Source organism: Ailuropoda melanoleuca, chromosome 14, assembly GCF_002007445.2.
Source record: "Ailuropoda melanoleuca isolate Jingjing chromosome 14, ASM200744v2, whole genome shotgun sequence".
Lineage (NCBI taxonomy): Eukaryota > Metazoa > Chordata > Mammalia > Carnivora > Ursidae > Ailuropoda > Ailuropoda melanoleuca.
In genome coordinates, this window is record NC_048231.1 from 6,937,400 (window position 1) to 6,963,788 (window position 26,389).

At 48.7% G+C, this 26,389-nt stretch overlaps 2 long non-coding RNA genes across 2 annotated transcripts; one reads left to right on the plus strand and one right to left on the minus strand.

Annotated features, from left to right (window-relative positions):
* Positions 1-706: 706 nt before the first annotated feature.
* On the plus strand, positions 707-20,963 carry LOC117795962. Its single transcript, XR_004620154.1, has 3 exons — positions 707-1,017; positions 19,228-19,402; positions 20,804-20,963. It is a non-coding gene; the product is annotated as an uncharacterized LOC117795962 (long non-coding RNA).
* LOC117795963 lies at positions 20,091-26,235 on the minus strand. The gene is made up of 3 exons (XR_004620155.1): positions 25,894-26,235; positions 22,631-22,846; positions 20,091-20,174 (listed from the first exon to the last, which is right to left on the minus strand). It is a non-coding gene; the product is annotated as an uncharacterized LOC117795963 (long non-coding RNA).
* Between the last annotated feature and the right edge of the window lie 154 nt (positions 26,236-26,389).

Sequence of the window (26,389 nt, forward strand, 5' to 3'; positions counted from 1 at the left end):
GCCCCTTCTGTCTCCTGGAGCAGTGATTAAGGCCTGAGGTCTTTGATGATACCAGTTTCAGCGAAAGGCCTGACTATAGCCTGGACTCCCTCTGACTGCCTCCGAGTCAGGTGAAGGTGTCAGTGACATCGGGGAAGAATCGTCACCCAAGGAAAGGGCCAGCGTCCCACAGCACACTATGTTCTCGCGCTTACTCTTTGCCATACGCTCCTGCCCTCTGCTCCCACAGCAAGTGCCCTCCCCGCTCGAGACACGGGAGGGTGCTTGCTCAGTTTTCTGGGCACGACCCTTCGCAAAGGCTTGTGGCAGACGAAGGGGGTGTGTAGCTTCTGTGGGGCGCAGTCAGCTTGCCAGTGTCGGCGCAGGCGGGGAGAAAAACACCTTGGACGTCTTCTCTTGTGAGACAAACTGAGTCCCACCCCTAAGCACCCATGCTGTGCCCTCCCGCCTTGCCTTTCCCCTCCTCATTTCTTTTTTTTTTTTTTAAAGATTTTATTTATTTATTCGACGGAGATAGAGACAGCCAGCGAGAGAGGACACAAGCAGGGGGAGTGGGAGAGGAAGAAGCAGGCTCATAGTGGAGGAGCCTGATTGTGGGGCTCGATCCCATAACGCCGGGATCACGCCCTGAGCCGAAGGCAGACGCTTAACCGCTGTGCCACCGAGGCGCCCCGTCCCCTCCTCATTTCTTGACCATGGTGCAGGCAGCACTCAACAGGACATGTAAAGTCACTGTCCCTGCCCTGGAGACTCAGAATCTGTCACCGTCACGCTGGGGTGAGGAGGAAATTGCAGTGTTGAGGTTTCTTGCTTCTTCCTCACTGAGAGAGAAAAACCAACTGTCAACAAACCCCAAACCAATGAACCCGATGGTGCTGGGAGGCTACTGGGTGGCAGGCTGCGTGCGTGTGGCAGCAAGGGTCATGAGCTAGGCCAGGCGCAGAAAGCCAGGTGACAAAGGCCGGAGGACAAGGAGACGAGGAAGGCGGAGAAGAGGGACGCTTGAAGGTCAGAGAGGTGAGGCCAGAGTGTGCGGATTCCCCAGGTACCCAGGCTGCCGGGCAGGTAGCAGCCGGAGGAGGAGGAGGAGAGGGAACTGTGAGGAGGCGTCTGAAGAGAGGGATCTGGGTCCCAAGAGGCAAAAACACCAAACTACCTTTAAAAGAATAGCAAACATTCCAGAGAACCAAGAGGTCTAGGATAGTAAATACCCAGACCCCTGGACCCTGGGCGGCCGGGGTTTGCGCAAAGGGTCCAGTGGTGGGTGGGGAAGCTGCGGAGACAGCTGCCAGCCTGGATTTGTCCATATAAAGCAATTTGTAGAGAAGGCAGTGGAAGCAGAGTGGGAAGGAGAGGTAGACACTGTTTAAAAGTTGAGTACGAAAGGCTACATGGTGTGTGGTTCCATTTATACAACACTCTGGAAAAGGCAAAATTATGAGACAGAAAACAGATCAGTGGTTGCTAGAGGCTAAGGGTGGGAGGACCTAATTGTGCAGAGGGCTACAAGAGACTTTTTGGGGTGATGGAACTGTTCTGGATGTTAACTGAGGTGATTTTACAACTGTATACATTTGTCAAAACTTGCTGAACGTACACTTTAGAAGGATGAATTTTACTGTATATAAATTACGCCTTGTAAACCCGACTTAAAAATAAATTGGGGAGGTGTCAAAATTACATACTTCAGAGAAAGAAAAATTTAGCCTCTTTATTTTTTAGAACCAATATAAACATCTTCACAAATTCTCCTTTCCATTAATATTATGTGGGAGAATTTAAACTTGCCAACTAAAAGAAAACTAGCCTCTTCTGCTTTATTTTTTAAAAGACTTAATTTATTTATTTACTTGAGAGAGAGCAAGCAGGGGGAGGGGAGAGAGAGAATCTCAAGCAGACTGTGTTTGGAGCCTGATGTGAGACTTGATCCCACAACGCAGCATGAGCTGAGCCAAAATCAAGAATCCAACACTCAACCGACTGAGCCACACAGGCACCCCAACCTCTTCTAACTACTTTAATAATAAACTCTAAAATCATTTTATTAAAGTAGTTCAACCCCTTTTGGATACATATGCAGTCCAATCCTGCCTGTACTGTTACATGCTCTCTGGGTGTACCCCTTCTGCCCCTTCCGCGGCTCCCCTACCCTGTGGGTGGATCTGGGGCAATGGCAGAGGGTAGGTCTGGATGCTGGACCTGGTGCTGTCTTCCAGTCCTCAGTGGCCTCTGCGGGGCTGTCCTTCACCCACCTGGCCTGCTGGCATTCATGATGAGGCCCTGGCTGGTGCAGCCAGTGGTTCACTTGGCTCCTTGGTCCTGTCTGAGCTCTGCTGTTTCTGTCCATACAAACCGACACCTGTTCCATGTCTCCGCATGTTTTCCATTTCCCAAGGCAGGTCCACAGGCTCTCAACTCTCCACGCCCTTCCGCATTCCCTAGTGGCTCTAGAATTTTCTGGGTTTCTCCTGGGCCACACTCAAGCCAAGGGGAATAGGATGGGGCAGGGTGGAAGGAGGACATCTAAAGACTTTCCCATACTAAACGTACCATGCGGTTGTCTCTACTTTGCTGTAGCCACTCCAGATAGACACATGGCAAGGGTGACTGCCCCAGGGCTCCATTCAAGGAGCAGGGCATAAGTTGTTTTTATTTCTGGCATGCTCTCAACCTCTGGGGAGGTTTTCTACTCTTTTCCACATGGACTTCTGGTCTCCCCATCCCCTTCCTCTCTCCCTCCAAATACCAAAAGGGTTTGCATTTCTTATGTTTTTCAGAGACTTCTTTTTCATCATATCTTCCTCCTTTCCTGCCCTTTGGATTTTGTTACAGGTGATATCCACCTTTCTTCTTCCCTAGGACATTAAGCCCCATGGTGCGGTGAGGATCTTAGGAATGACGCAGACATTTCTGAGGGAGTGCTTTTGCTGTCATGTTAAGGAACTGTCTTTAAAATGATACAAGTTTTCTAAAAATGGTGGACTTCTCATCCAGTCAACTATATAGCACGCTCTTCACCCTCTTTGAGACTCCTCCTAGACTACTTGCGTCACACACAGTGTGAAGCTATGTGTTCTTTTTCCTTAACCTGGAAGAAGTCTTGTGTGTGTCCTCTCTACCATCCCCACTGCTACTGCCTTAGCTCAGGCCCTAGTATTTCTCACCTGGATTGCTGGAATGGTTTTGTGATGGATCTTTCTAACCCCCAGACTTGTTACCTGCTTTCCTCTACCCATCCTTGCCACTGGCATGATCTTTCCAAACACATATCAGGCTGTGTTTTTCCTCCACTTAAGACCTTTCAGTTGGGTCCCCCATGCCTCTATAATGGGCAGAAGCCCATCACTCAAGATTCATCTCCTTTTCTCATGAACAAAATCTCTAATCCACCCATATCAAACCACTTGCGGGGGGCTGGCTGTGCTGTGCTGGTCCCCACCTCTGTGTCTCTGCACCTGCTGTTCCCTCTGGTGGGAATGTCCCTCCTCATCTTTTTTTTTTTTTTAAGATTTTATTTATTTATTTGACAGAGAGAGACAGCCAGCGAGAGAGGGAACACAAGCGGGGGGGTGGGAGAGGAAGAAGCAGGTTCCTAGTGGAGGAGCCTGATGTGGGGCTCGATCCCAGTCCGCCGGGATCACGTCCTGAGCCGAAAGCAGACGCTTAATGACTGCACCACCCAGGCGCCCCCTTCCCCACCTTCTTACCATGCAACATTCAACTCAAAGATTTCCTTCTCCTTGAATCCTTACTTGTCCCTCCAAGCAGGACTCTATGATTTGAGTCATCGTGATACCAACTTGCCTCTGTTAGGACACTTACCACAAAAAATTGCATGGTAGTGCTAGGCTGTGAGCTCTTTGGGGCCAGTGATGGGCAGTTGTTATCTCTGTCTCCCCAGCCTGTAGCACATTCCTTGGTTCAAGCCAGTGGAATGAATGAATAACAATGAGCATCAACCATGGAGTGGAAAGAGACCTTGAAGGTTACTGTGTTCAATCTTTCCATTTTCCTGATAAGTCTCAGAGAAATTAATCTCTAGGTTGACCTCACACAGGTAATTTTTACATAACAAAACCTGGTCCAGGGCACCTGGCTGGCTCTGTTGGGAGGTCATGCAACTCTTGATCTCAGGGTTGTGAGTTTGAGCCCCACGTTGGGTTTGAGATTACTTTAAAATATTTTTTTTAAGTTTGCTTATTTTTCTTAGTAATCTCTACACCCAATGTGGGGTTTAGACTCATGACCCCAAGATCAAGAGTCATATGCCCCTCCAACTGAGCCGGCCAGGTGCCCCAAAAATAGAATCTTAAACACACACACACATGCAAAACTAAACCTGGTCCTTTGACTCCAGTGTAGAGCTCTTTCTCCTCTCTATAGGGCCTCTAGACACAGGAGAGGGGAATGGTGGGGGTCAGACTGTGGGTGGAGGTCAGCGAGGAGACACCAGGGCCATAATAACTCAAAGCCTGGTATAACTTATTCTCAAGCAGGAAAATGGGTCAACGCCACAAAGGGGTTTTGTAAACCCTCTCACCTGTGCAGTTGGAGTGATGTACAGTGTCAGCACTAGCAGCTGGGTCTGATGTTACAATAACAATGTTGTGAGAGAAATTTAAATCAAAGTCTTGCTTGGTCACTACTGATTTGTTTGAGGCCCAGCCATGTATCCAGCCTGATGACACTACCATCATCACAGGGATTTTATTGCTTCACTTCTTTAAAAACAAAATTTGTATTTTATAAATTAAGAAAAGCAGCCATAGGGGCACCTGGGTGGCTCAGTCGGTTAATCATGACCTGACTTTGGCTCGGGTCATGATCCCAGGGTCCTGGGATCGAGCTCCTTGTCGGGCTCCCTGCTCAGCGGGGAGTCTGCTTCTCCCTTTCCCTCTGCTGTTGCTCTCTCTGAAGCAAATAAAATCTTTTAAAAAATTGAAAAAAATAAAAATAAAAAGAGCAGCCATACACACTCAGCCCTCATCTTGTTTATTCCTGGAGACTCAGTGTGGAGTGATAGAAGGAGCTCTGGGGACACAGGCTGATGCTGACTCTTGGGTCTGTAGCTTACTTACAGTAGGATTTAGGGCAAGTCACTTAACTGCTCTGCACCTCAGCTTTTATGTTTATAAAAATAGAGGTCACGCTAGTGCCCCCCGTGGTTGTCATGGGGACGAGAAGAAGACACTAGGGAAGCAGCTAGCAGAGTAGTGAAAGCCTGGCCTGGATCCAGGTGCATGGGTTTGAATCTGGCTACACACCGTGCAGTTTGTCACCTCAGACTCGTTCCTTATCCTCTCTGCAACGCAGTTTCCTCTCTTGGGTACTTAGTGTCCATGTGGCCCTCGGATGGCGTCCAGTTAGTGCAAATGCCGAGCCCGGTGCCAGGCACATACTATGGGATCATTCCTTTCTTCTCCACTGCCAGAGGGAGCTGTGTGAGCATCTGTCTGACGGATACTCAGGACCCTGGCCTGGGCCCCTCAGCCCACCCTGGTCAGCTTGTGATCAATCTGGAGAAATCAAGCCTTTTGTGGAGCCAATGACATATAAACTTTTTTTGTTGGTTCCCGGAGTCACCACAGGCTGGCCCACCCAAGTCTGTGGGTAGAGCCTGCCTTCTCCCCACCCTCTGGTTTGCCTATCAGGGATGACAAGTACAAGCCCAGTCCAGGGCTGGCCCCTGCTCCCAGGTCTAAAACGGTGTGGCCTCCTGTCTGGCTTGACTCAGGGTGCTTTGTTCAGTTCTGTGGCCTGGGCCCTGGCTCCTGAAACCTCCCTGAGGCTTGCTTGGACCTGTTGTTTCTTGGGTTTATTAGTCTCAGCTCACTTGCTAGCCTCTCAACTCGGCATGCCAACCCCAGTCGCTTCCTCCATTTGGACACACCCCAGGCTCTGAGAGAGACAGTCAGCCCCAGCCGCCTGCCGCAGACCTGGAGCTGGTGGGGTGGTGGGGGGGGGGGAGGCAGGGGCCAGACCCTGAACTGGGAGGAGGAGGAGCCTGAGTCCGGCTGCCCATTAAATGTTGAAAACAAAGACAGTCCAGGTCTGCAGGTCCTGCTTCTATGTCTCTTGGAAGCTCCTTTGCCTTGTGGCAGTTCCAGGCCCAGGATTCCAGAAATAGAAGAGACTTAGAGCTCCTCGAGGCCCGCTCTTGCCTCATTGGAAGGAAGAGGCTGCATTTTGGCATCCCAGACCCTGATCTTCCAGGCCCTGCGTGAATGTGCTCTGTAATAGAGAGAACTCACTACCTTTCCACACTGCACGTGCCATTGCTGAGCCCCTGTGCCTGCTGGAAATGCGGCTTCTGGAACTTTGACCCAGTGCTCCTAGTCCATTTCCCATGTGATGGTCAGTCTAAGCAATTATCGTACGCCCTACAACTCCCCACCATCCCTTACTTCTCCAGGGTAAACACCCTCGTAATTCCTCACATAACACAATTTCCAGACCCTTCCCCCATTCTGCCTGTGATCACTGGGCTTCTTTCATATCCACAGAAAAGTAACTGTAACAATAACAGTAAAGCCAGCAAATATTTAGGGACCTACCGTATGGAGGGCATCTCAGCAGGTGCAGTTGGGGGGGGTGAGCACACAGGTATCACACCTAGTCTCTGTCCTCAGGGAGCTGACCATAGAGGTGAGAGGGAGACAGCTTACCCTCACATTTGCACACCAGTGGGGGCCACCTGCCATATACCTAATAGTAAAAGTTTAACAGTCCTGGGATGGAGCCCCACATCTGGCTTCCTGCCCTTCCTGCTTCCTGGCTCTTCCATGCTCTGTGGGGAGCCTGCTTTTCCCTTTCCCTCTGCCTGCCATTCCCCCAGCTTGTGCGTTCTCTCTCTCTGTCAAATAAAAAAAAAAAAAGATTGCAGTGAAGGTTGTACACATCTGTGAATATACTAAAAACCACTGAATTCTAGACTTCAAATGGGTGAATTGGATAATATGTGAATTTTATCTCAATAAAACTGTTTAAAATTTTAAAAAGTGTAACAGTTAGGTAAATAGTGTCTATTTTCCTATCATGAAAGTATTCCTCATGATAACCTGGGAGGCCAGGTTTGAAATGCAGAGTTCTCAGAATCCTTGGAATTCTGCCTGGGAACATGGCCACACAGGGAGAGCTGGTCTGGTCCTCCCTGCTGCCCCCTCCATCTTGGCATGCCCAGCTCTGTCCTGCACCTCGAGAGCTTCAGGCACGCCAGGGGACTCTTTAGTTCTTCAGTTCCAGCTCCACCCACAGCTGCCCCACCCCTTGGCCACCCTCATGAGTATGGGTGTGCAAATTGGTGGTAGGGTCTGCTCTTGGGGAGTCAGACCCAAGGAAGACCTCCATCATCACAGGCGCAAGTGGGCTAGCGACCTTTGACCAGGGAATTCCAGAGCATAGTCCAGAGCAGTGCTCCACAATAGAACATTCTATCTATTGGAAATGCTCCATATCTGCACTGTCCTATATGGTAGTTACTATCTTCAGGTGGTGACTGAGCCCTTGAAATGTGGCTAGTGCACCTGAGGAACTGAATTTTTAAACATTTTTAGTTACGTAACACTTAAATCTAGATTTCACACGTAGCTAGTGGCTACCATATTAGGTAACATAGGTCTGGAACATGGCGGGGTGAGGGTGGCTCTGTATGGACGTGTCCTGTTGACTCTGTTGGCTTCATCCCATGGAGGGGGGTGGGTGCCTGGAGGAGGATCAGAGCGGAGCTCCCAGGGCTCAGGAAGATACTGGAGAGGGAAATGAGATTTGTTCTTGAAAGGAAACTGCCATATGAGCCTGCATATTCCTGGCCAGTGGAGCTCTCTGGATCTCTGAGGCGAGAGAGGCAGATGGCTGTAGGCTGGGGGAGGGTGGGTGACTTGAGGGCACCCCCAGACAAGTCCTCCTGAGATCTTTGCAGGGACCTGTTTCACATAAGAGGCCTGCTTTGGTCGTTCAGGCCTGCTAGTACTGTGGGTCTTGGCAGAGAGAGAAGGCTCTGTTATTTTTTCTGCTGAGGCCATGTGAACGGGGCAGGCCGTGTGCATAGTTTCCATGGCATAATCTGACTATAAAGCCCTGTGTGTCTGTGGGGGAGGGAGGAGGAGAGGCCCTTAGCCCAGTCTCAGCCAGGACTGGGCATGGGCCCAGGAGGCACATTCCCTCCCAATTCCTGCAGGGTCCTGAGCCGTGATGCAGGGAAGGCCGTGCCTGACTGGTCTGAGCCTTTGGAAGCTCATTTGGTTGCTGACTGGGGTGAGGCTGTTGGCTCTTCCCGATGCCTGCATGTGAGGTAGAGGAAAGATAATCTCCCAAGAACTGGGCCGGGCTGAGGCACAGGCAGAACACAGGATGTGGATTCACTGGGAGGCAAAGCAGAGTCAGGCAAAGGAGAGCCTCCTTGTCTGCACTTGGCTCCCAGCTCCCACCTGCAGAACAGAAGCTCCCTGCAGGCTGGCTGCGGCCCAGTCCCAAACAGGCTAATTTGCCATGAGCCATCCTCAGCAGGTTCACGGAGCGCCTTTCCCTGCTGGAGAAAGGAGGCCTCTCGAGAGGCCACCTCGTTAGCTGCAGAAACCTGGGGCTTCTCAGACACAAGTCAGGGGTGCAGAGCAAGGGCTAACAATTTATTAAACAACTCTCAGGTACCAGGCTTTGTGCTGAGCATTTTACATCACTGATTTCACTTGGAACAATCTAGATTAATAATCATTGTGATAGCTAATAATTCTTGAGTGCCTACCAAGGTAACAGGCATCTATTTATTTAATTCTCACAAACCCCCATCTATGGGGTGAGGGAAACTATTGCCTCATCTGTAGTTTTGCTTTGCCCTATGCCACTTAGCCAGGAAATGTGCCATTTGGGATTTGAACCCAGACTCTCTGACCCCACACCCCCTGCTCTTCACCATCAGTCTTCCCAGTAGAGATTCCGAATGTAGGTTTTGTGAAGCTCCAATCTGGGGCCTTTGAAATGGTCCCTCAGCTCTGAATGATCCTGTTTGTCCCAAAGCTCCCTCTTCCCTTCTCTATGCTGGCTCCACGGGCTCTTGAAGCTCGGAGTCTCGAAGGCGCCCTGTCCTGGGAGAGTGGCTGTCCCTTTGCCTGTTCTGGGTTTGTTGTGACGTTCAGGACGGCAGCCCCAGGCCACAGAGGTCACCCAGACAATCCTGCCTTTCTGAGGGGCGCATCTCTGGCCGCAGCGCCCGCACACAATGGCCTCTGTCTCCAGCGGGGCAGAAAGGCGCATTATTACGGTCGGGTGACCCGGGCTCTGCTGGGGTGATGTCTATGGTCTGCACATCCCCCACCCCACACCTCCCCACTCCAGTGGGTTGGCCAGAGGCTGGCAGGGGAGGGAAGGAGGGGCCCCCGGGGCCTGAGAGTCCCTTCCTTTTAGGCTCCTGCCTTGCCTGCCATTTCAGACTCGGCCCCTCATGCTCCAGCCCCTCCGGGAGGCCCTTCCCTGGACCCACATCTCATACTTCCAAGTCTCTGAGTGCTCAAATTTAGATATTCTGGAAGGCACGCGGCACTGTGCCTGGTACAGCAGGCTCTCCCCAAATGTGACTTTCTCTTCTGTTTTCTTTTTCTGGCTTCTCCTGTTTGGACTTTATGCAGGTTGGAGATAATTTTTTCCTCAGGAATATTGACAGAGACCCTGAAGAACGAGTGTGTTCTTAATAACAGCCCTAGCTGGACCCAGGCCCCTGGCCAGACCCAAATCCTCACAACAGCTCTGGGTGGGCCCTGGTCCTTCCAGTCCCACGTTAAGTGTCGGAAATGAAGGCTCAGAGGACCGGAGTGTCTTGACCAAAGTGGCAAAATGAGTAAACGGCACAGCTGGGAGTCAGCCTCCGTTCTGACTGAGTTTGAGTCCACGCATTTGGCTGTGGTGTTATTGTGCCAGTCTTAGCTTCCCTGGCTGCCGTAACAGAGTACCCAAAACTCGGTGGCCTAGAACAACAGCCATGCACTGTCTCACAGTTCCAGAGGCTAGAAGTCTGAGATCAAGATGTTGATACGGCTGGTTCCTTTTGAGGGCTGTGAGGGAGAATCTGTTCCGTGCCTCTTGCCGAGCTGCTGGTAGTTTGCTGGCAATCTTCCTTGTTCCTTGGCTTGTAGACGCATGGCCCCGAGTCTGCCAGATCTTCACATGGTGTCCTCCCTGTGGGCATGTCTGTCCCTGTATCCTGATCTCCTCTGATTGTTAGCCTATCAGTTGTGTTGGTTTAGAGCCCATCCTCGTGACCTTATTTTAATTTGATCATCTGCAAAGACCTTATTTCCATATAAACTCACATTCACAGGTACTGAGGGTTAGGACTTCAACATCTTTTGGGGAATCATAATTCAACCCATAGCAGTGCCCTTCCCTGCTCAGTTCCCTGGTGACCCAGGGTTTTTTAAGACCATGAAAAGGAGGTGATGTTTCCCTCAGCTCCAAGGGCAAGAACATCTCTTGTCAGGACCTCCTTTTACTTGCTCACACAGTGCGCGCGCGCGCACACACACACACAGGTAGGTCAGGACAGAGAGGACAGAGGCTGGATTGCCACATTAACATCTGGAGCCAGTGACGTCGGTGGCGTATCTGGCGGAGGCGAGGCATGGAGGGTGCCAGGTGCTCTGGCGGGATAGAGAGGAAACTGCCGGCAGAGCAGACAGACACTCAGCCCTCCGAGCCCAGCAGTTTGCACACAGCCACACCAAATCTGTCCTTAAAATATCCCCCTTTTCCCTCCAATCCCTCTACCCTTCCCATACTCATCCCCTTTCACCTTTCCTCCCTCGGCCTCAGGCCCTCCCCGCAGTCTGATTAGGGTGGAGGCAGGGGGCCCTTCTGTCACTGCAGCTCTAGCATTTGGCACGGGAGTGACAATTTACGGGGCATGGAGGGCAGCGGGAGGCAGCCTGCCAGTGGCGACGTGGACTCTTCCATCTGTACCTCCAGCTACACCCAAGTGATCCCGCTCGCCTACTGACTACCCCTGCCGGGTCTCATCCTGTTAGGTGGGGCCAGGAAATGAAATGTTGGGATAGGGATGTTGCTTCCTGGGTCCCTGGCTTGTGGGGTGCAGTAGAGGCCTTTCAGCCCCCCGGCGTGGTAGTGCTCTTGTAGCCTCCGGGCTGGCTGCCATGAGGACTTCTCTCCCAGCCTCTCCCCTCAGCTCCACCCAGGCTTGTCCAGCCCATGCCCCCCTGCCTCTTCCCACTCCCCACTTAGGCCCCCGTTCAACTTTCTGCCCTCTCAGCTTCCCGCCCAGCTCCATGACTGGTTTCCTGGTGTCAGGCCTCCTGTGCCTCAGTACATTCACTCACACACATACCCACACTCTACAAGTCACACACAGTCACATGCCCACACACTCACACTCTTAATACTCTCTTACACACATGCTCATACACAGTCTCTCTTTCTCTCTCTCTCTCTCTCACACACACACACACACACACACACACGCACAGCCTCATACAAGCTCCCAGAACCTTCCAGCTTAGGACTCTGCCAGGGCTAGGCAGGGCCCTCCTTGAGTTGGCTTCTTAGGCGGCTTATAAATGGGCCCCCTGGGGTAAATCACCCATGGCTGGGAGAATGAGAACAGGCAGGAAGCGGCTGGGCCCTGAGATGGAAGCACAGGGGACTAGAAGCCTGCCCCACGTTCTGGTTAAACCCCAGCTGCACTGTTGTATGTCCACAGGAACTGAGGTGCTTGCTTTATTTCCCCAAGTCTCAGTTTTCTTATTTGGAAAATGGGGATTATGTTATGCATTTCACGGAGTTGTGCTAAAACTAGAAAATGCATTTGAAAGATACAGCCTGGCCTACAAGAGGCATTTGTTATTATTATTCAAAAATTTAATTGCATTTACATTTAAAAATAACAGTCACATGATTTAAAATTCAAAAGGCAGAAAAGGGTATAGAGTGACGTTTCCCTTCTACCCTGTCCCCAAACCACATGGCCTCCTTTCTCCCAACCAGTGTTACCAGATTCTTATGTTTCTTTCCAGAAAGATTTTAACATAATGAGTAACTATATACACATATATTATTGTTCTTCCTTTTTTCCACAATGGTACGTACTGTACAACTATTCTGCACCTTACTGTTCTTACTCAACAATATATCTTGGAGGAGCGCCTGGGTGGCTCAGTCATTTGACCGTCTGACTCTTGATTTCAGCTGAGGTCATGATCTCAGGGTTGTGGGAGTGAGCCGCACGTCTGGCTCTGTGCTCAATAGGGAGTTTGCTTGGATAGTCTCTCCCTCTGTCCCTCCCTCACTCATTCATTCACTCACTCACTCTCTCAAATCAATCAATCAATCTTAAAAAAAAAAATCTATCCTGGAGAATGTTTCATGTCAGTACATAAAGGGCTTCCTCCCGGTTTTATGGCTGCCCTGAATTCCACCGTACGGAGGTACCATCATTTATTTAACCATTTCTCAATAGATGAGGCATGTAGGTGGTTTCCAGTCCTTTGCTATTTCAAACAAAGGTGCAGTGAAAAATCTTATATAGACATCATTTCCCACAGATCTGAGGCTATCCATTAATACTATAAACACCATCAAATGGACACCAAAAAGCCGCTTTTCCTGGCACGTGGGTCACTCCTCCTCTAAAGTAGGTAACCTCGGGCTGCAAGAAGTCTGATGAGCAGCCGTAGGTGCATGCCCTAGAGCAACCCAAAAGACCCTTGCTTGGGTGAAAGAGGCAATCCCTTCCTTTCCATTTTCAGCATTTCCATGGGCTTTAGTCCACAGGTAGTGAGCTAACACTGCCAGGAGGTGAAGGACGGTGAAAAAGAAGTTCTAGATCTGCTGCGGAGAAGGGCACTTGCAAACCGAAGAGCATAGCGCTCCTGCATTTGCCTGTAGCTGCAGCCTGCACATGCCCACTGGACACGCAGCACCTGGCATGCACTGCGGTGGCGATGGCAAGACATGCAGACAAGACAGGGCAGGCCTGCCCGCAGGGAGCCTGCAGTATATGGCGGAGACAGATACAAAGCAAATAATTCACACACCAGCTGTGACCCAAAAACAGGGAGTGGAAAGAGCATTCCTCAGTTTAGGCCAACCCAGAATTCTGAGACAGGCAGGGGCACCCCTTGACTTCTTTTCGGAAGCCCCTTCAGGTTTTCCCTGGAACTCCCCCCTCCAAGCACCTTCGCCTCCTTCCCTGGTTATCTTTCTATCTGTCCCCCTCCTTTCCCTCCCTGGCTCTGGGCGGGCGGAGGCCTGTGGGCTGGGTTGGGAGGTCGAGGCTGCCGTGGAGGCGCGGCGGTGCCTCAGGCTTCTCCACCGCTGCCTGACATGGGTCTCCCGGGCCTGGGAGAGTGGCTTGGGTCACTGGTGAGAGTGGGGGCTATAAAGTGAGGAGAGCTCAGTTGTCACCCACTTGAGGTTCCAGGGAGGGCCGGCTCAGGCCCAGGCAGCTGCTTGGGGCCGTCCTTATCGGGGGCCAAAGCAGGCTCGCCCTTCCTGACACACAGGAAAGCGGGTATCTGATAAACTGGATTGCAAGAGCTGTCAGCCACTTAGTGTGGTAGCCCTCCCAGAAATATTTGCATAGTAGATGACACCGCAGGGAGGGCTTTGCTTCTCGCAGAGGAGGGAATTGCTAATTACACAGGCCCGGCAGGCCGGCTGGTGGGAAGATATTATTTGGGTGGATCACAGGGAACCTTCCCGTATTGGCAACCCTTTACTTCGTTTAGGATGGTATCCTCCATAATCTCTGCCCTGATTTCATTGTTATTTTACCTGGGAGGACTCTGTAAAAATGAAACATTTGCTTAAGTGTGGGAATCCCTCATATTCAGCGCCCTCATCTGCACCCAACAACTTCCTAACCAGCTGTTCTCCATGCCTTTTAAAAGGTCCTCTCCATCATGACAGTGGCCCCATGCAATGGGAAGTGTAGCCTTGCCACACTGAGAGAACCACACCCACGAAGTCACAATTCTGTAAGCATGGTGGGCTAGTGTTCAACTTCTAGTATCAATCTACTGGGAAAGAGAAAGATGGAATTAGAGGCCATCAACCATAACAACATAAATGTAGAAATACAGCTGGCAGAAGCCGGGGGTGGAAGGGAACCTCTCTGTGGGAAGCCGAGTGAGGAGCTCATTTAATTGCAAGGGGAGTGTTGAACATCGGCCCAATCAGAAACAAGCGAGCTTTAAGCGCATTATTTTTTTGTTTTTGTTTTTTTTTTTTACATTGTTTACAGTTACAAAGATAACCAATAGAAGAACTGACAATTGTAATGACTGAACCCGAGAGGATTGGGAAAGAAGGTGGGGGTTGGGTTAGGAGTTAAATCCTGTTTCTCAGCCTGGAGTCACAGCTGAAGTTGATACAAGTTTTGCAGCAAATTGCTTAGTGTTAGGTTGATGACCATCTAAAAGCAGAAAAGTCTAAAACCAGCCCTCTCTGGAAAGGAGGGCCAGAGTGGGGCAGGGATCTGTGGCTTTTCTCTATAATCCCTCTTCTTAGGTCACATTTCAATTATGGGGAGGCTTTACTTTCACAAAACTTCCAAGAAAAACCTTCTCAATTTTTCGTGTTTTTGTAATGGGCATGTAGGACAATGATGATGTGTGATAAGACGGTATATGAAAAGCTTAATCTGTGTTTTAATTATTTATTTCAAAGTTGTAATTGTGTGAAAAACACACGACCAAAATTTACCATCTTAACCACTGTTATGTGTACATACTGACATTGCTGTGCAAGAAATCTCTAGAACTTTCTCATCACCTGGTAGAACTAACGCTACCCATCGAACAAGTCCCCATTTCTCCTGCCCCACAGCCCCTGGCAACCACCACGCTACTTCCTGTTTCTATGAATTTACTACTTTAGATACATCATATAAGTGGAATTATGCAATATTTGTCTCATTTCACTTAGCATAATGTCCTCAAGGTCCATCCATGTTGTAGCATGTAACATGATTTCCTTCTTTTTTACAGTCAGATAATATTCAATTATGTATATAGACCACATTTTCTTTATCTATTTTTCTATGGATGAACATTTGAGTTACTTCCACCTCTTGGGTATTGCAAATAATGTTGCAAAGAACATGCACACAAGCTTAATTTGTTTTTTAAAAAGGACACCCCTAATAGATGTGGAAATGACAGTCAGAGAAGGCCCCGAATTTGTTTAAGGCCCTCCTGGGCCAGAGCAAGCCTAGGGGCTTCCTGCCTTCCTCCTCTTGACAGCTGGAAGGCTGATCGAGGCGTGACCCCTTGGGATGGTCTACAAGTTGGAGGAAGTGTGAGGTAAAGTCATGGAATAGCGTGGAAAGTGCACAGAAAGGAGCCAGCTTGGCAGAAGCCTGGCATATAGTCCACTCTGCCACCCGTCCGCCTCTGCCAGTGCTCTTGCAGCCCTGCTGAACCTACCCAGGGCCCCGGCCTGGCTTCGGGTAGCTGTGCGCAGCTGCGATCAGAGCGCAATGGGAAGACAAGTCTCCACTTGATTAACCGGCTGCCTTTCCCACAAGCTCACTTTTCTCTTTTGGTCTTGGGCCCGTGCCTTGGTGCTCATTTGCGGGCTGGTTTAGGTCTCTCCTGGGTTTGTCAGGACCCCTTCACCTAGTCTCTGGCGGTCCCGATCCCCGCAGCTCTCTTTCTAGGCTGGAGGCTGTGGGTGGGGCCGTGTCACTCTGCTGGCTGGGTTGGATGGTTTCCCACTGTGCTAGGTGACAGATTGTTCTTGGACAGGAAATTATTTAAGTTCAGCTTTTCCTCTGATGATCTGGGAGTCAGTCAACACATGTGGAACTGAGATCCCTTAGGGATCTGGCCATTTATGGGGTCCTTGGGCAAAGCGTGAGATACTTCCACAGTGAGGGAAGAGTAGTGGGATGCGGGGTCTCCCATATCAGTGGGGGAGGGTGTTCCCCATGGCACTATTGCGAGATGTGGAAGTTATTTCCTTCCTCACTGGACTGTGGCTTGGGAGCCACCTGGTAGCCTCAGATGACCTTTTGTGAGGTTCTTTTCAGAGGCAGTGGCTCTCAGAGGCAGAGGCTGGGGGACAGTTGCCAGAGTTCAGGCAACTGATGTCTGTGTCTAGGAAGGAGGTTGACACCAGGGGTCTTCTTCATTTCCCAATTCTGCACCATCTGCCTTTCCTGACGTAGATCGTTGATGGGGATGTTCCATTCCAATTTATCCTGCCTTTTTCCCTTCCAAGCCCTGGAGGTGTATGGAGGAAGGATGTCCTCTAAGACTTAGTATCTAATACATAGCCACTAGCCACATGTGACCATTGAAATGTAATTCATTTCACTTAAGTAAAATTAAAAATGCAGTCTCTCAGTTGCGCTAGCCACACTGTAAGTGCTGTGTAGCCATATGTGGCTCCCATAAGGGCCGCTGCAGACAGAGAACATTTGCATCCACACAGAAAGCTCTTTTGGACAGCACTGCCCTAAGCCTCCTCTGTCTTTTTCCCCTCTATGATTCTGATCTGGAGTGATTGATAGCTGCTGCTCCCTTACACTGGGGCCCCCAGAGCACACTGCCTACTGAGAATTCAAGAGCAGAGAATGAGCAGGGTGAAAATGCCTTTAGTCTCCACTTGACATTGAGTCCAGGGCAGCCTTAGGCTCTGAAATCTTGCTCTTCCTGCATAGGACACCTACTGGGTCCTTGCTCTTCCTAGTATGACACCTACAGTCCTGAAAACACCACCCAAGCCCTGTAAGTGAGTTCTGGCCTGCAGTGAGGATTCTGTTCTGCTCACTACCTAATCCATTTCATGAATTTTCCATGGTGTGAAGGTATACCAGCCTAACCCGGTCTTCTGAGCTAGATCCTGCTGCTAAAACACCTACAGCCCTTTGGGTGTTTAGCCAGCCACTAGCCTGCTGCAGTGTCCTGGAGAGGTAGCTGTTGTCCCTGCACAAGCCCTCCTAGCAAGTAACCATTTGTTTCCCTATGAAAAGAGTCTGGCTACTAGGGTTGGGAAGAAGTGGGGACACATGTCTATCTGGATTCCATAACAGGGAATGGGGTTTTCCAGAATAATGTAACACGGCCTTGTCTTCCCCAGGCCAGCCCCATATTGTCCTTTTGGTCTTTTGGGTCCACCCCACAGCACAGGCACTCCCCTACATGACAGCTAACTTTGGGACTGTGTCAGTGAACTTCTTTCACCTCCTTTGTCAGGGATGCTGACAAGGAACTATGAAGAGGAAGTAGGAGGGAAACTTCTACTCCTTCCATGGGTGCTGATAAGCTTAGAGAATATGAATCTCGGGCGACTGGCAGCCCTTTTCCCTGCCTCATTGTGACAGCCAGCCTATAAGGTCGCTCTGAGTAGAGTAGAAAAGAGAGAAAACAGAGCCCTGAGACTGTATTAGATCACCTAGAGGCAGCTGTGCCTTCACACTCCTGTAAACTAAGGCACCTCCATACCTGGATTTTCCAGTTCTAAGAGACAAAGCCCTTTCTGCGGGAGTTAGTTTTGTGTTGAGGCTCTGTCACTTGCAACCCAAAGAATTCTAATTAATACAGAGTCATTAGATCTGAATATTAGGAAGGAGGAAGCCCCTGCTTGATGGTCAAGTTCAGGTCTTTGTCAAGACACCTGAAAAGAATGACTAGACTGGAATACCATTGAACCAGAGATAGCTCACATGTATACCAGGGCCACCCACAGACCAACCTTGACCAGAGCTTTGCCTTCCCAGCACTGTCTGCTGTTCCTCATATTTCCTCTCCTCTTCAGCTCCCCCAAATCCTCTCTGTCTCTCAAGACTCTGGTCAGAGGCCACCTCCTCCAAGAAGTCTTTCCTGACCACTCTAGCCTATAGTAAGCTCTCTGCCCTCTGGCTTTTAGTACCAGTTAGAATTATCCAAAAATTTCAAACTGTCTTATACCATATCTGCTTTCATTGTCTAGAACAGCACTTTAAACATTTACTGTTATATGTTTATAGTTTGTCACCCTTTCCCACCTGGCTGAGGTCAGAGATGGTGTCTAATGCTTTTATGTCCTTGACAAGAGCCAGCATAATGGTTGGCACATAATAGAACCGTGATGAATGTCTGTGGATTGGAAACTTGCAGAAACAAGTGTGAGAGCTATAGGAGTCAGGTCTGTGTGCAGGTCTCCTCAGTGGGAAATAAGCAGTCCATTTAAATACCCAGGAGGATGGGGGGGGTTGGGGGGTTGCATTCCCCTAGTTAGCTATGTGGTCTACCAAAAAAATTATTTTTCACGTCAGGGAGTGAGGATGAAGGAACAGGAGGAGCCTGGGAAGGAAATGGAGAGCAAGTGAGAATGCAGATCTTTGCTTGATGGCTAACCTCCCAGGGAAGGGTCCCTAGGTCACATGGGCTGGCGGAGACTAGAAATGACTCTGGCCTCAGACTTCTCTCAACTTTTCTGTCCTGAGAGAGGAGAGCAGACCTGTAGGGTGGGCACAGGTGGGGAAAGGCACAGTGGGAATCAGCTCCTCTCTGGAAGTGTCTTTAGAACTGGTTCAGAGGCCACGTGGGAGAAACTAGGGTCCTCACTCCACTGTCACTCCTCATTCTGGATCCATTTTAATGCAGCTAGAGATTACATTTTCCACCTGACTTGGGTTTGAATGGCATTTGGCTATTTCCCAAACACCCTACCCCAACATTTGAGGCCCAGGATTTGCCAATATTAAAGCCATTATAATCATTTGAAGGATGCTCACCCACCCCGGGGAGGGCAATTCCATTTACTCAGTTGACGCATTCAAATGCTAGTCTCTTCTAGAAACACTCTCATAGACACACCAGAAATAGCATTTAACCAGATGTCTGGGCATCATATGATCCAGTCAAGTTGACATATAACACTAACTATCACAAACCCTAACATTTACTAAGCATTTACTATATCCCAGGCATGTGCCAAATACTGCTATTATTTCATCCTTAGAGAGAGAGAGATGTATGAAAACTACATAAAGAAACAGTACTTATCTTAGGTAACTTCTCGTCTCTTCCATTTGTAAGATTCTTTGACTTGATACGGCATTAGAGAAACTAGGATGTTGAGGTGGGCTTGGGAACCTACTACTTAGAAACAGAAGTACAAATAGCATTATAAGCTACCTCTTTCTGTGGACTAGGAACTATGTGTTCCTTACAAATATTTTCTCACGAATTCCTAGAAAACACCCTGTGAGATAGGTATCATTACTCACCCCATTTTCAGATGAGGAAACTGAGGCCCTGCAAGGTTAATGGCTTGACTAAACAGCAAGTGTTCAGGTCTGTTGACTCCGAAGCTGGTGCTCCTAACCACCCCGCTTGCAGAGGGGCTGCAAAGCCCTCCGTATCTGGTCTGGATGCCTGAGAAGTCGCTTCGCCATGAGGCCACAGGGATGGAGGTGAGCTGGGAGAGGGCGAGGGCAGAGGAGTGTTGCCCTAGGAACAGCAAGTGCCACTGTGAGGACGGGTAGCAGGCAGGGCAAGCTGGGGCTGGGGCAGGTTCTGGAGACAGTGTGCAGGAGTCTCTGAGCCCAGCAGGAAGCTGACTCCCCGCTCTCTTCAGCAGCACTGGGTAAACTTGAGCTTTGCTTCCGGTCTCTCCCGGTCTCTCCAGTGGCAGGCAGGACAGGATGTTCTCTGAGTTCTCGCAGCCCAGACGATTCCTGATTCATGGCAAGGCCATGATCAGGGCTCCAGAGACCGTGCTTGCCAGGCGAACGTCCCGCCTTACCTTTTATGGCTGGCTTGCTTGAGATGTCACAAGTCCTTAGAGATTTTTGCATTTTTCCCCTTCTCATCATCTTGATGACCCTGAACCACATTCCTCCTTCTCTCCCCATCCCTTGATTTACCAGCCCCTTGAACAAGTCTGTCACTCACTTGTGAGCCTAGTAGACTTTCCAGTCAGTCGTGAGGCAATTCACAGCAGTTTGGTTGGGCAGAACAGGGAGGGGACACTTCTTTTCTTGAGTTTAATTTACTTAAGTTGTTCCCATCTGCTGGAGTCTAGTGGCTCCCTGGGAACCGGGTGGGGTATTTTGATGGCAGGCTGCCAGTTAAGAGCACAAGTTCAGGCTGCAGAGGGGCCTGGGAACATGTCCTGCATCTGCCGTTAAGAGCTATGTAACGTGGGACATGTGACTTGACCTCTCTGAGCCTTGATGTTCTCACCTGTAAAATGGGAGAGAACTATTACTTGCCTCCAAGGATGGTTGGGAGGATGGAATGAGACTACTTATGGAGCACTTAGCACTGCCCCTGGGACAGTATTATCCCCATAATCTTCCCAGCAGGCTGAGGACAAACCCGGGCCTGAGATAAGGGTATTTGGATTATGGAGTCAGGGGTTATGAAGCCAGACTTGTCTCCTTAGTCAAGCCTGGAGATGAAGAGAAAAGAGAGCTTGTAGCTGAACAGTTTGGGATTCCTTAAGATGATGGAATCCAAGATTTTCAGGACTGGAAGAAATCCTGGCAATCCTCTAAGACTGAGAAGAATGCAGTTATGTAGCAAGAGAGTGAGGAAGGGAGTGGGCCAGAGTGAGGGCCACAAACACCACCCGAAGGGAGGTGAGGTTTCCATGGGAGCGCCTGGCAGCCAAGAATAGGATAGGACAGTGCGGGCTCCATGTGCCTGCTCACTGCTTCTGTGGAGGAAAGGTTATTCCTTCTACCCCAGGGTCAGTTCCTCATTTCTCCTGGACGAGATGCTAGTGACTTAGGAAAATAGATCGACTGGGTCCTAGTTGCCCTAGGACCTAATAACCTAATCTGGTTATTACTGACCCATGTTTCCTGTAGGGTCTGGCACAGAAACCGAAGAAAGAGTATGCCAAGGTGCCTGCGTGGCTCAGTTGGTGAAGCATCTACCTTCGGCTCAGGTCATGATCCCAGGATCCTGGGATGGAGCCCTGCATCGGGCTCCGTGCTCAGCGGGCAGCCTGCTTCTCCCTCTCCCTCTGCTCTTCTCTCTCTCTAATAAATAAATAAAATCTTAAAAAAGATTTCTCCCTTTCCCCCTGCCCTCCCCGCATATAAATCAATCTTTAAAAAATAAAATGTAAAAAAAAAAAAAAGTATGCCAATCTGGGCCCCATTGGTTTCTTGGAACAAGTGCTCTATACTCTTTGAGCAGGATACTCTTGGGGCAGCCAGGGCCGAATCTGTCTATTATAGGCCCCTGTCTAGGAGGAAAACATCAACAACCAAAATTACAGTCGGGAAGAACTACCTCCATCTGCAAGTAACTGGGCAATTACCTCCTAATTAAGCTCTTATTGATTTGTTTTCTGAGTGTTACAGTATAGTACTTGGTAGGTGCACCCCGCCCTACTTGTCACCAAGGTGTTGAAGATTAAGCATTTCACATGAATCAGGGTAGAACCCTTTCATCTGATTAAATGTAAGAGCCTGATTTGTTCCAGCATCATGAGGTCTTCAAAGCCATACCCTTTCATCTCTGGAGCACTGGGTTTGGTGGGGGGGGGGGGGGGGGGGGTTTNGGGGGGGGGGGTGAGGGCGTTTCTATTTTGAGTCCTAAGTTTCAGGGGAGGAAGAGGAAGCACCAGGAGGGGATAAGACAAAAGGCAGAATTCAGACCACTGTTTTCCCAAGTGTGGTCTATGGGTCTCCCTTGCATCTGAATCATTTACTGTTAAAATGCAGATTCCTGGGGTTCGCTTTAGTTGTGAGTCAGAAACTTCCCAGGTGCTTCTTACGAATACCGAGGTCTGAAAATCTCAGCAGAAAGTTTTATGGGATATTAACAACATAGATAAAAAAGTACACGACAACTCACAACACCATTTCAGCTCATAGTTTCTGAACCCATCCCAGAAAATCTTTCACTTTAGCATGGGGAAAGCTTGACTGTTCCACGTTTAAACTTTATCTACAGGCAGTGCCAAAATAGAAAAACGTCTGGCCCAAAGGCCAGAAGTCCAAGAAGGGACAGTCAGCGTATTAACCAACCCCTAGACCATTAAAGGCTGATGCCTAAGTGCCAACTCGCTGGCCTCAGGTGTTGTAAATGCTGTCTTACAGCCCCTTTATCTGCCGATAACAAAGGTGAACGTAAGTGGATCTCCAGAAATGGTTCACGTGCGGCTCCCAGGTTCTTGAAAAACCACAAGTGATTGGCAAATGTTTCTATTGCAGACACAAACTCAAACAAACAGCTCATTTCCTTCAAGAACTCCTCACAGCCGTGGCTGGGAGCCTGAAGGTAGTAAGGAGGGGGGAAGTCTTCCTCTTCCTTCCCCTATATCTTCTTCCCCTTTCTTTTGTTTTTTTAAAAGATTTTATTTATTTATTTGCCAGAGAGAGAGAGAGGACAAGCGGGGGAGGGGGGCAGCAGGCGTAGGGAGAAGCAGGCTCCCCGCTGACCAAGAAGCCCAATGCGGGGCTCGATCCTAGGACCCCAGGATCATGACCTGAGCTGAAGGCAAACGCTTAACTGAGCCACCAGGCATTATCCCCCCTCATCCCCTTTCTGATGTCAGATTTTTTTCTGACATTATGGAGTTTAGACTGGGAGAAAGAGGCAATTGATAAAGAACTTCAGGAAGGGGATTTCTATTCTCCCCACCCTCCCAACCCCCAGGCCTTTGCCTTCTCAGAGTGACTTACAGACTTTCCATTTTATTCCTTTCAGGAAGCCTGGAGCCACAAGGCTCTGAATCACAGTCTTGTAAGGCACGGTGTTACGGTGGTACGCTGAACTTCATTCAGTGCATTTGGGGAAATGCAGAGCTGGGGCCTGCCCACCAAAGATTCTGACAGGATTCTGATAGATTCTGATTACAGGCAGCAGGGTAATTCTGGAACAGGTGGTAGTAGTTCACACTGAAAAATAAATACAGCTTTATTGAGATATATTGCACATACCACACAGGTCACCCACTTAAAATATGCAATTCAATGTTGTTGTTTTTTTGTATAATCACTATTTTTGTTGCAGGGCCACAGGGTGCTTGTCTCACGCAGTCAGTCGAAGAATGAGTCTCGCAGATACGAAAGGGTGAAATGAAGTGAACGTTTATAAGTGAAGGTGAGAACAGGAAGGAAAGAATAGAGCTTTCTAAAATGAGAGGGGTCCCGAATGGGTGTTGCCACTGAGGTCTTTTATGGTCGGTCTTTTATAGAAGACTGACCATGGAACTGGAATCTCCTTGACGTCACCACTGATAGCACCATGATTACTTCTCCTTTGAATATCTCATCTCTGATGTTTAAGACAAACGAGGTGGTCTGGTTCAGTTCCCTTATCTCTGGTTTCCTTACGCCTCAGCATTTCCGGGATTTTTGGTGAGCCTGATCACGTAGCCCCGTACCTATCTCTCCCTACGTGGCCCCTCCTGTCCCTTACTCATTTTTAGTGTTTACAGCACTCCTAAAAGAAACCCCGAACCTGTTAGCAGTCACTCCCCATCTCCTCCAACTTCCCTCCACCCCTGCCCCAGCTCTAAGGCAGCCACGAATTGACTGTCTAGATTTACTTATTCTGGACAGTTCATATACATGGAATTATATACATGTGGTCTTTTGTGGCTGACTTCTTTCACTTACCATAATGATTTCAAAGTTCCTCTATGTTGTAGCATCAACCAGTACCTCATTCCTTTTTATGACTGAATATTCCATTGTAGAGATATACATTTTGTTTATCCATTCATCATTAACTGATGGGCATTTGGGTTGTGCTATGAACATTCGTGTACAAGGTTTTATGTGGACAGATGTTTTCAGTTCTCTTGGATACACACACACACACCTGGGAATGGAATTGCTGAGTCTTATGTTCACTCGGTTTAATCATTCATGTATGAGAGTTCTAATTTCTCCACAACCTCATTAACACTAATTACTATATGTTTTTGATTTTAGCCATCCTAATGGGTATATAATGAGATCTCATTAAAAAAATTTTTTGAGGGGGGAGGGGCAGAGGGAGAGAGAGAGAGCAAGAGAGAGAAAACCTTAAATAGGCTTAAGAGACTGAACCTCCCAGCCACCCCTCATTTAAATTTTTTTTTTTACTTTTTAGTTTTTTAAGTTGGCTCCACACCCAACATGGGTCTTGAACTAATGACCCCAGAGAACAAGAGTCACATGCTCCACTGACTGAGCTAGCTAGCGGGGCGCCCCTCATTGTTTTTTTTTTTTTTTTTTTTGATTAGCATTTCTATCGTGGCTAAGGTTGTTGAGCATCTTTTCATATACTTATTGGCCATCTGTGTGTCTTTGGAGAAATGTCTATTTAGATTTTTTGCCCATTTTTAAATTGGGTTGCTTTTTTATTTGGGTTATTTGCCTGTAGGGATTCCTTACATATTATAGATAAACTCTTATCAGATATATGATTTGCAACAATTCTCTCATTTTTTGGTTTTTTTTACTTTCTTGAAGCTCCTTGAGGTATAAAAGTTTTAGCTTTGATGACGTTTAGTTTGTTTATTCTCTTGTTGTTTGTGGTGCACACTTTGAGAAACATTACTAAAATGCAACTCGAATCTCTTGAAGCTTTGAGACTTCAAAGCTTGGTTGGGCTTTTTAGGTCACCTTGGAGGAGGACTTCCTCCCCCATCCCAGCCAGCCGGGGTGCCTTCTCAGGACTGGAAGCACAGAGCCTCAGGAGATTTGCGGTCTTTACATCCCCTCCCTCTCCTGAGGTCTACCCAATAGAGCAGCTGAAATGACAGTTTGGAAATGTCCTTTATTGTGAAAACTCAATGGTCTTTGTCTCTGGGATTTGAAATTTTGATGCAGATGTTGGCCCCCAAGAGTTCGGAAGGAGGAGGGGAAGGGCTTCGAGAAGAAACCCTTCCACTGATTTCCATTGTGAATGGAGATTCTCTGTGCTGTCTTGGTTTTCTCACCCATAAAATGGGGGAGAATACCTCCATCTGCCCATCTCAGTCGGGGTACTGTGAAGATGAATTAATCTGTATGTTAAAACACTTTGAGATCTTGGATTAAAGGTATTATTGGAGCACAGGGTATTATTATACCAATAAATGATTTAATAGCAGGGAGAGTGCAGCCACTAATGCAAGGATGGGAAGGGGCAGGAAGGAGAGAGACTCTGATCGCTGGAGTCTGGGCCCAGACACAGATTTTTATCCTTAGAGGTGAGATATGATTTCAAACTGTTTGAGTTTTGAGTTATTTCATTTGAATTCAGCATTGCTTTACAGAGTGCTTCCTGTATGACTTCTGCCATAAGGAAAGATTACAATCTTTTTAGGAAAGAGTTTATGTACATTAAAACAGAAGCAATGCAAGGCATTATAACAAAGTGGTGAATTGAATATAACAGGTGTCAAAAAGAAAGCAGAAGAGATGGTGATGAAGATTAGCTTTGCCCAGGTCTATCACACACGAGCTGCACGACCTTGCCTGTTTCTTCTGTGACCATAACCGTTTGTACAAAGGGCTTAGAATAATGGTTAGCACATAGTAAGCGCTCAAATGTTGAACCTATCTGGGATCTTGTCAGGATCTGCTTTTGCTGGTTATGTAATCTTGGTCAAGTTGCAAGATACCTTCTGATCCTCAGTTCTCCCATCTGTAAAATGGGGATGAGGATACTGACTAGCTCACAAGGTAACTGCGAGGATAAAGACAATGTAAATAGCATAGCACTGGGCCCTACAAATGGTAAGCATACACTAAATGAGTTATTATTACTGTCATTGACACTATCCCTGCCCGAGGAGTGAGGGGTGCACTTAGTAATGGCTTAGCCTTCTTTGAACTTGGAATTTCAGGTGGACAGAACGGGACTGATAGGATTCAGGTGATGAGAGAAAAAAGCAGGATCAAAGAAGGCGGAGTATGAGGAAGGACTGCCCCCCCCACCCCAAGGCAGGAAGGGACTTGGGGCTTCTCACTTTTCTCTTCGGCGGGGGGCCCTGGCAGGCTCTCTGGTGGAGCCGCGGCGGCTGTTTACCCCCAAACTCCTTCCGCAATCTCGGCTTTCACCTTTCCAGGAGGCGAATGTAGGGCTCTGCAAGGTCGGAGCCGACCCTCCCTCCCCGAGGAATGTGGGTCCCGCTTCCGGGGCCGACCAGGGCCAGCGCTTACTCCTTCCCCCGTAGTCGGGAGCCAACAGCCCCGCTGTCTTCACCCCACCCTCTGCCCGGATCCTGTTTCAAAGTCACCTGAAAGCCATTTCCTTCCGCGCCCGTCCCTCTCCTCCCCTCCCCTCCCTGTAAATCACCTGGAGTTTGCATTTGCCTGGAGTTTTTTTTTTTTTTTTTTTTTTTTTTTTTTTNGCTTGTTTTCTTTTTAACAACTCTTATTTGCCGTTTACTATACACACTTGTCTTACACAGAACCCAGTGATTCGATATCAGTGTTCCATTCTTCCTCCCTAGGAACTGGTGA